The following is an 11,748-nucleotide window of genomic DNA, read 5'->3' on the forward strand; positions in this document are numbered from 1 at the left end:
TGAAGTATTCAAGTTTTTGTTAAGCTTGAGATTTTCCATAACACCTAGATTTTCAATCAATCGACTCCAAATGTCATGCAAATAATGACAGAAAGGCTTAAGGGCAAAACACTGTGTACTTTAAGGGTTTAAGTGCAAACCATACTGTAGGTGAGCTACAGTAAACACAATGAAGTACAGTACACCTTGTTAAGTATGTGTAAACATGTATATTATTTGTCCACACACACACACACACACACACACACACACACACACACACACACACACACACACACACACACACACACACACACACACACACACACACACACACACACACACACACACACACACACACACACACACACACACACACACACACACACACACACACACACACACACACACACACACACACACCAACACGTTCTCACTCTCACGTTCTCACTCTCATCCCGTCACATATTGACGGACGGTCAGGGCCCCTCCCCGTCGCTATATTACGTACAGGGTACCCCTTTCCCGTCATTTTCTACGGGCAAGGCGTCCCATAGACCTTCATTGCGGACACAGCGGACCCCTTGCCCGCCAGGCTTCTACGGGCAGGGCGTCCATAGACCTTCATTGCGGACAGCGGACCCCTTGACCGTCAGGCTTCTACGGGCAGGGCGTCCATAGACCTTCATAATGCCTATTTTAAGGTTCATTTGGCCATTCAAATGTGTTTTGATCTCATTTTATGCGAGTAATGAGTTTTTATTTCGGATTATTTGTGCAGTACATGTACATGATGTTTAGTTTGCTAGTTATGACGAAGATTACCTTACGTCTGTGAGGAAAATGCATGGGGCTCAGAGCCTCGTATTTTTAAAATCTTTTTTTCCTTCTAATTTGTTATTCTTTTCAAAATAACACACTGTTATTTACTCACCAATAACATACAATTATCCTTGCTTTTATTTATTGGTTTAATTCCATAATCTCGGTCTTTTTTGGTGTTCGTCAGGAACTGAATTTCAAAATAAAAATAACCGGAAACAGACGTAGGCCTATAAGGGACAGTTCGAGCATCATTGCGATTGTCAAAATGTTTGAGTTTAGGACGGCCGAAGACACTACACTACCCAGAATCCCCAGCTATCGTTGAGGACTACAGTCCCCGTGATTACTCTTCTAGGTCTGGGATTGGATGTTGGAGTGGCAGTGCGCCAAGGTTACAGCGTCAAACAGCTGTGTGAAATGGAACGAAACCACGCCAGACTATCCAAAACTGGAATCGAACGCCCCCCCAGAACTACACACTACACTATTGTGTTTCGCAAAATGTTCTATGGGACGTCTCTACTGAACTTTTTCGTTTTCCCACAATTAGAAGTTACCAGTAGGGTTGGGTACCGAGAACCGGTTCCGGTTCGGAACCGGTTCCAATATTTCGATTCCAACGGTATCATTTAGAAATGTGAATTTCGGTTCCGCTTTTCGATTCCTGAGGAAATGTTTCTCGCCGCTCTCCGTAGCCTACTGCATGACTGCAGCGGGGCGGGAAATGTAGCGTTGTATCTACATTTCCTACAGTGTAACCTGAGACCAGGGCCGGCCTGTCGCACTGGCATTATAAATGTTCGCCTAGGGCGCCAGATCTGTGGAGGCGCTGCGCTGACAGCTCTGGGAGAAAAAATAAATGTTTTGACCGTTGGTGCTCATCCTAATTTTCGGCCTTGATGTAACAACATTCATAATTAAGTAAATGTAACACCCTTTTCATCCCGGTTACACTTTTCATTTGCCCTGTACGTTGGGCGCTGCAAGTGATGAAAATGGGGGATGTTGGCTTATCTGGCAACCGCAGGTCACGAGGGTGCACTGGAACCGGCGCTGTTGTTATTAGCATCTGGTGCTAGCTGCTCTTACGGAAGAAGAAGATGTTTCTACAATGATGTGGAGGGAGAGTCCTCTCCAGTCAGACTGAGAGGCTGATAACTTCAGCTCAGTGAGGTAAAGGACTCTCAGTGTTTAGATAGTTCACTTTAGTCTAAGTTATCTCAGTGGGTCTCAAACGTTTTGATCACAATTTATGTAAACACATATTTCCAAGGCACTCCTTTATAATTATTGGGATAAAACAGGTTTGAAATCATTCCAATGTATACTATAGGACAGTAAACCAGACATATCGTTTTAAACTGGAGAGATAAAAAAATATGCATAAATAAAATAGTAAAATAAGATATGAATGAACAACAAAAATAAAATGCATTACATGTAGGCTATTTGTTATTTAATTATTCAAATGTAAACCCGATTTCATATGGGTGTTTGGAGTTGTAGCCCCTAGATCTAGTCTCTAGTAATTCTGCGTGTGCACCAGATTGAAGCATTTTACTTCAAAATGTTCAAACATTTCTTCCCGGTATGCCTGAGAAGGCAGATATGCTTGTTTTTCTCAACAAGAACTGTTTTTAAAAGTTGAACTGTTGTAGCTTCAGGGGTTCTCAGGTTAAAGTTACATAGCAGTGAATATAAACAGACTGATTAATGTGAATATTACTTTAAACTAACCTGTGTAAAAGTTTCTCGAATAAATGTAATTTTTTTGGTGGAAGAAGCATGTATCATTTTTTTACCCTGCCCCTCAAAGAATCGGAATCGAGAACCGTTAAGAACCGGAATCGAAAAGTAGAATCGGAATCGGAATCGTGGAAATTCAAACGATACCCAACCCTAGTTACCAGTATTAAACACATTGGTGTTATCAAATGTAAAACATATAATTAATAAATGGATAAAAATCGCTGTCCATAATGCGCAGCATCAATATATAGCATTAATATACCCACATGAAAGCTCATTGATACTTTGTAATTCTACTCCACTACAATTCAGAGGTTAACCTGGTATTTTTACTCCACTGCATTTATTTGAGTTACTTTGCAGATTCTGATTAATTATGTGAAATATAAACAACCCTTAAATCAGACTTTAGTTACACCTGAGTAAAATTCAGATAAGGTGATTGTCAAGTGCCAACAATCAGGAGAGATATTTGATACTTGTGCTTGAGAAGACTAAACATGTATCTGCAATTGACATGAATGGAAACGAGTAATAAAGTATATTAATTACTTGTTATTCTCTACTAATAGTTAATTAAAGACTATATATTATGGCTATTTTGCACATCCCTTTCAAGATTTCAAGATTTTAAAGGTGTATTGACATATCATTTACACAACTTACGGTGTAGTTATGAAATGAATGAAAAACGTGGGTCACAGGTCCCTCAACAGTGCAGTACAAGACATCTATCAATATGTGTGTACCTCCACCATTAAACTGTCATATTCTGCACATTTCTTATTCTATCTACATACATAAGAGTATAATCCATATGTATAATATCAGTTAAAATAAGTGCTTCAACATAGTTAACATTGCAGGAAAGCAATATATTAGACGTTAAGTACTTTGTATTTATCTGTAGATAGATACCCCCAACGTTTTTTTCTTATTTAAAAGAAGACCGTAATCTGTTATTTAATGTTTAAATAAAGGTTAATTCGTTTTTCTGTTTTGCACCTCCTCCTATTAATATCTTTGTACATCCTGCACTAAACTGTTTTATTGAAGAGATCACTTATAGTATCTTCTTGATTTTTTATATTCTATATTTCTATCACAGACCTTCTACTTTCCCCCTATGAAAGTATATGTACTCTTAATATTTTTTTAATCAAATATAACACATAAAAACAATAATTCAATAACGTGCTTTAACCACTAGGCACACAAGGTACACACAGACACTTATGTACAACATCTGAAGATGTGTAGTTTTATTCATGCTTTCACATAATTTTACAGCATATTGCTATACTATTTCAGAATCAGTATTTACATTCTTACATTCAAAATGCAATCCAATTCAAATCAGTAATATCTTTAAAAACTACAGTCCTTTTTTATCAGCTGTGCACCGTTATGGTGTAAATATAACCTATCTATGAATTACATCAAATGTAAAAGTCAGCCGAATTAGTGTTGATACTGCAAGGAGACGTATTGTGTGAAGAGAAATTGAGAAGTTTTTTAATTGTTGATATATTTATGATCCACGTCAAGTATTCAGTTTCGGCGGCATTTCTTCAGTTTTTCCATAGGTCTCATCATCAGGGCGCTATAAATAAAGAACTACGGCAGATCTGTAATATTTAATGCAGCCGAACCGTGTATTACAATGCCGTTATGTGATGACTTTCAAAGAGAAAAGCAAGAGCACTCGGAATTAAGTATTATTTTAGTCTTTTCAAATGTTTTCCGGATTTCATATAATATAAACACCAAATCCCAGCATGCATTGCGGCTAAAACATCCAATCAGCGTAGCTGAGAATCTTGGGTAATTGCTCGAAATGCCCACGTCTGTTTCCGGTTATTTTTATATTCAGTTCCTGACGAACGCCAAAAAAGACCGAGATTATGGAATTAAACCAATAAATAAAAGCAAGGATAATTGTATGTTATTGGTGAGTAAATAACAGTGTGTTATTTTGAAAAGAATAACAAATTAGAAGGAAAAAAATATTTAAAAATACGAGGCTCTGAGCCCCATGCATTTTCCTCACAGACGTAAGGTAATCTTCGTCATAACTAGCAAACTAAACATCATGTACATGTACTGCACAAATAATCAGAAATAAAAATTCATTACTCGCATACAATGACATCAAAACGCATTTTAATGGCCAAATGAACCATAAAATAGGCATTTTTCCACCGAGAATAACATGAAGGACAGCCATTGTTGTTGATCACGTGGTCTGGGAGCTGTTGCAGCGTCCATAGCAACCACCTTAGCAACCATGAATGTGTACACATTCATGAAGTAATCTTCGTCATAACTAGCAAACTAAACATCATGTACATGTACTGCACAAATAATCAGAAATAAAAACTCATTACTCGTATACAATGACATCAAAACGCATTTTAATGGCCAAATGAACCTTAAAATAGGCATTATGAAGGTCTATGGGACGCCCTTCCCGTAGAAGCCTGACGGTCAAGGGGTCCGCTGTCCGCAATGAAGGTCCATGGGACGCCCTTCCCGTAGAAACCTGACGGTCAAGGGGTCCGCTGTCCGCAATGAAGGTCTATGGGACGCCCTTCCCGTAGAAGCCTGACGGTCAAGGGGTCCGCTGTCCGCAATGAAGGTCCATGGGACGCCCTTCCCGTAGAAACCTGACGGTCAAGGGGTCCGCTGTCCGCAATGAAGGTCTATGGGACGCCCTGCCCGTAGAAAATGACGGGAAAGGGGTACCCTGTACGTAATATAGCGACGGGGAGGGGCCCTGACCGTCCGTCAATATGTGACGGGATGGGAGTGAGAACGTGTTGCACACACACACACACACACACACACACACACACACACACACACACACACACACACACATACACACACACACACACACACACACACACACACACAACACACACACACACACACACACACACACACACACACACACACACACACACACACACACACACACACACACACACACACACACACACACACACACACACACACACACACACACACAGGTATCTGTCATTACAGCCCTGTGCAGCGGAGTGAGGCAGTGGGTGCTTTAGCGGAGCTGGCTGTTGAGACAAGGCAGCGATGATATGACAGCTTTGTGTTTCATGGTTGGATTCTATATTAGTATGGGTGTAAGCCTTTCAAGTCTAAACATACACCTGCTTAGGCTTAGCCGGCTCTGATGCATGAGAAGTTGAGCATGAGACGTGGTGATGTCTCACAGAGCAGGGTGATGGAGGGCTGGAGGTCGGACAAGTCACTGTAACTATATTTCTGTGTCAAAAATAATGCAGGGAGAACTAGTGCCAGATTTACATTGTGCAAGTCACACATCAGTATGTGCTGTTTTATAAGTCCTTATCTCTGGTAGGATAGCATTTTCCAGTCAAGTAATTTTCATATGAATATCTTCTATGCTACATCTCTGGAATCAGGCACAACAGTAGTGATACAAATGCCATATCAATCTCATTAGTATGCAGAAAAAGTGACAGGTCGCCCCGCCCCCTTTCGACCGGAAGTCCCGCCTTATTTGACCGGAAGTCCCGCCTTTTTGTTTTATTTTGAAAACCGGAAGTCCCGCCTCGTTTGACCGGATGTCCCGCCCCCGCTTCCGGCGGATGTCCCGCCCCCGCTTCCGGTTTACAAAATTAAAATTAAAATTAAATTAAAATTAAAAAAATGAGAAAAATAAAATGCCGTTGTTTTCAATCAATTAATATGTCTAGGATATATATATCCCGCCTCCTAACCACTTCCTGTGTGGTTAATCCTGTATATAGTATCGAATGTAACTTACAAATACTTGCAAAATAACATGAAATTAATCAAAAGTAAAGCATCTAAAAAAACATATATTTAAACCTCTCTGTTTTTTGCGAACAGGACATGACAGGACATGAGGGGAGAGAACATATGGTGGAGGAGGGGGGAACACACACACACACACACACACACACACACACACACACACACACACACACACACACACACACACACACACACACACACACACACACACACACACACACACACACACACACACACACACACACACACTTTCCCCGCCCCTCACCCTCTCCCTCTGTCTAAATAAAAAGCCAGCGTCACTCTTAAATATTTTTCAAGTCGAGAGAAAATGGCCAAGAGACGTCTTGATATGAATTTAATCAGCGAGACACCGGTGACAACTTACAGCCATCCGTTGGGTGCTCCAAATCAAAGTAAAGCATATAAAAAACAGATATTTTAAAAAGTCAGCCTTTTTGCTAAAGGATAAGGGAGGGGGGAAACCCCCAAACCCCCTATGGAGAAGCCATAAACCCCCTATGGAGACAAACATGTTGTAAACAGAGGGAGGTAGGTAATATACTTAAATATATAGAAAGTCAGTAGTTTTCAGCGTACGGTTAAATCTTTCTACCATACATGCCTTTATGTCAATGGCGGTTATATAATGTTGTATACCGTTTTTTCTTCAACAAGTTTTGAAAAACTTTATTAAAGAATTAGTTGTTCCGTTGGGTGCTCCAGTCCAGAAACGAATGCAGTTTGTATGCCGGGTTCAGACACCTACAGCCGAAGATATGCTTCAGTCTCCTCTGTCTTGAAGGCATTCTTAAGCACATAAATGTAACATTAGGCTATGCTTAAAATAACCAAACGATTATTACATTAACTAATTTGAACAGTAATTCACATCATCATCATCTCATAACAAAATAAGCTAAGGCAACTACTTGCATTCAGTGACTTGATTTTTTAAATGAAAACCAGGGATATCTTTTGTTTTGCGGTCCATATCTCATTAAAAATATCTAATGTTAGTAACTATTAAAGAAAGAATGGGGACAATTCTGTGTTAATGTAGTTTGACCATTGTAACTGCTGTGCAGACATACTGATAAAATAGGGCTTCTAACTAATTACCTTAAATAAAATCACTAATTAATTAAACCAGTTCAATACGCATTATTCTTATTCTTATCATTCTTTATGAGCGCAGTAACGGTAAGGTATCTAATTACTTATTTATCTAGTATTCCATCACATAATAACAGAGATGGTTAAACTGAAGTAGAGACATGGCAGAAATCCTACAATGAAGCAGGACAGTGAAGGGGAAGTCTCTTTTGAAGAGGGTTTTAATAGTTTAAAGATCTTAATGCCCCCTTGATCATATCTTTTTTTTTAAAAGACTGTTTCTCTAAAAGGCAGGTTTTGTGATTTTTAAGACTTTTTACAGACACTCGGCAGATTTGTGTGTAATTCTCTCACAAAGGAACAGTAAGTCTCTTACTTTTTTGATAGCGTTTTTTATGTATGACAACTTTACAACTGGTAGAAAGTTAAGTACTTTTTCTGAGCAGATTTTCTTTAAGACTGTGACTCTTAACACACCAACCCCCCGAGAGCCAGACATACTCATCCCCTTTTCAACGTATTTTGTTTTTGTCTTTCTCGCTTTTTTTTTTTCCATTATATTTTTGAAAAAACTACATAGTGATTGCTAGCAAAAATACAACATGCAACTAATACATTATACAATATTACGACTTTTTGCGATATTTTCAACACAATATACTTGTACCCTTTTTTTTTTTTGTAGGACTTCAAGATATTTTGCATGTCATACATAAACACGGTGTCATCTTTCTTGAAACTGACGTGCTGTCCGTTTTACAAACAAGTTATGTTTATGCTTCTTCATCCTCTGAATGTTCCTCCCCCGTCTCTCTTCACAACAACAATCAAGGTGGATCTGTGAAATGAAACACCTCTTCCCAAAGCGTGACTACCCTATTGAGGGCATGCGTCTAGGGCAGTAGGGTCTAAATCGATGGGCCAGATATACTAACATGCAGAACGTACGGTATGTTTGAAAAAGACTAACCATTTATCCAGTTCAAGCTGTCTTTAAGATGTGACATAGCGCTCTGACTATTTCCCGTAAAATCGTGACAAACTATTACTTGTTCTTACATTTGACCTCTTGCTGCTTGGTTGAAAATGATAGATGAAAAAGAACTTTTTTAAAAAGAGTCAAACCACAAATGTTTTAAGATTGTTACAAAATGTAAAAAATAAAAAAGGTCTGGAGACAAAATTATTTCAGGTGACTCTGGCTTTATTAGGACAACAAACATATAATACAAATGGGTTAGGGGTTAAATATAACCATCGTGGACTTAATAGTCTAACAAAATACTTTTATCTGAATACATTTGTTCTTTTTAAGAGCACTTTTTGAAATTATTTATTTATTATTTCAGTGGAACAATCCAGTGTTTGTTAACATTAACGCTTTCTTCTCTTTTTTCTTGTGTTACTAAGATACTTTTAAACACACTTTGGTGTATGCAACACTTGTTCAGATAAACAAGGTTTTTTCTTTTCTGATAAACTTACATATTTTAGTTATTTTATGTTACCAAGATACTTTGAGATACACCCTGATGTACGCAACACTTAACAAAGGGTATAATATGAAGTAATTGGTAAGGAAGGGGTTTTTCTTTAAGGGTGCAAAACTTTAGAACAGGGTAAAATATTCATTAATTTGTATTGAATTGAGTTTTCTTTTTTTTTCTTTTCAACATACTATATGACTTTTACATATTTCTGACATACTATACTTTTTTGACTTTTTTCTGTAGAATCTTGACAAAACTATTACTTGTTCTTAAATGATGACCTATTGCTGGAGATGAGATGAAAAAGCTACAACGCTTAAAGAACTTTTTTTTTCTAAAAACTCTCAATTCTACACTGACTCCCCCCACTCAACGCAATAAGTCCCACCCCACTCAGCAAATCACCTAAACGAAGGACCCCACCAAGACGACCGTTGAAAACTAGCCATGGATCTGAGAAAAACCAAGTCTGATGTAGCCTACCCTTATTATCACCAGGATAATGGATATGGGCTTAATGACTGGATGGTACAAAGTAGGGGAGAGGATGTTCCCGAAGAAGAGCTCTCCTCTATATGTAATAGTATTGTAAACGAAACATTTAAAGTGGTCCTGGAATCTTCATTTTTCAGAAACATTCTGTAACATTACCGAAGAAATTACACTTACTCTTTTTCTTGTGTTACCAAGATACTTTTAGATACAGTTTGGTGTCTGAAAACTGAAACTGGTTGAATATGAAGTACTTTATAAGGAATTCGGATTCTTTTAAAGGCAGATTTTGGCTTTTTTTTCTCTTGCCAAGATACTTTTAGACACACTTTGAGGGATGCAAAACCTTAAAACTAGAAAATGAAGTACAGTCTGATTAGATTTTTTCTTAAAGACTGTTTCTCTAAAAGGTAAGTTTGTGATTTTAACAATTTTCCCTGACACTTGGCAGATTTGTGTGTAATTCTCTCACAAAGGAACTGTAAGATACACTTTTTATGTATGCAAAACCTTAAACTTTTTTTTTTTTTTGAAAATAAAATACTTTGTCTGAATACATTTTCTTTAAAGGCACCTTTTTTTTATTTTAATGCTATTTCAGTGGAAAAATACAGTTTTGTTGACATCAAGGCTTTTTTCTCTTTTCTTGTGTTACTAAGATACTTTTAAACACACTTTGGTGTATGCAACACTTGTTCAGATAAACAAGGTTTTTTCTTTTCTGATAAACTTATATATTTTAGTTATTTTATGTTACCAAGATACTTTGAGATACACCCTGATGTACGCAACACTTAACAAAGGGTATAATATGAAGTAGTTGGTAAGGAAGGGGTTTTTCTTTAAGGGTGCAAAACTTTAGAACAGGGTAAAATATTCATTAATTTGTATTGAATTGAGTTTTCTTTTTTGATTTTCAACATACTATTTGTACACAATGACTTTTCCAGGACGCGCTTCGGAAGCCTTTCAGCACAAGCTTGTAAAATGCAGATGCCTCAAGGAGAGACTTGAAATATCCATACAGAGTTGGATGGAGAAGAAGAAGACTAACAAACAGCAGTCGGATGGAGAAGAAGCCAGGGACTTGTTCGATGCAGTGACTTTTTTCTTTAAGTAAAATAAAAATGGGAAACTACTATGCAAAACGCTCTGTATATATTGATCATAATGTAGTCAATACCCTTTTAATAAGTGTGGTGATGGGGACGATTGAAAACAGAACGAGTAGTGACCCCCGTGTAAGCAGAATGGCTGAAGTTTGTAAACTAGAAGACATTTTGGATATCGTTCGTTCTGGCAGTACTATTCCGGGTCATTGGGAAACCATTGTAAACGAAACATTTAAAGTGGTCCTGGAATCTTCATTTTCCGAAACATTCTGTAACATTATCTCAGAAATGAAACAAACATCAAAAGTGTATCATGTGCTCTCATTGTATGCTCTGTTTGTAGATGTAATGCATCTGTGTGTTGAAAACAGCATACACGTGAATATTTTGACTGAAGTGAAAAACTTCCATCACGATATCTCCAGTAATATGGGGAATTCTATGCTGGAGACTGTCCTGGGGATGCTACAATCAGTATAACTATTGATTTTGTGTGTGAAAAAAATAAAAAAAGTGTTTTTTTACATCTAAAAACTGTTGTCATCATTATAGCAAGGGGAGCGTGTCTGATACATGTGTATTACAGTCCTTCTTGTTGTGTTTTTCAGTGTTTTCTGTGTGTCTGTACACACAAAGCACACTTCATTATCTACTTTTCAGCTTTTTTAAAAAGAAAAGTGTGTCTTTCGGTAACTTTCTCAGAGAATTTAAGCTGTCAAATGTTCAAAACAGCCTTGTTTTACTGAAATACCCTCAAAATGACAAACTGCCATTAAGAGTCAGATTCTTAACCAAATCTACTGACACAAAGTACTTCATTATCTACTTTTCAGCTTTTAAATACAAAAGTGTATCTTTCGGTAACCTTCTTGAGAGAATTAAGCATAAATCTGTCAAAGATTCTTAACGAAATCTACTGACACAAAGTACTTCATTATCTACTTTTCAGCTTTTATACATTGCTACAATGCGGATGACTTAGTTATCTCATTCAACATAATGAGATAGTAAGTCAACATAATGAGATATTAAGTCAACATAATGAGATAGTAAGTCAACATAATGAGATATTAAGTCAATATAAAGAGATAGTAAGTCAACATAATGAGATATTAAGTCAATATAATGAGATAGTAAGTCAATATAAT

This window comes from Pseudochaenichthys georgianus, chromosome 1, assembly GCF_902827115.2.
Source record: "Pseudochaenichthys georgianus chromosome 1, fPseGeo1.2, whole genome shotgun sequence".
Lineage (NCBI taxonomy): Eukaryota > Metazoa > Chordata > Actinopteri > Perciformes > Channichthyidae > Pseudochaenichthys > Pseudochaenichthys georgianus.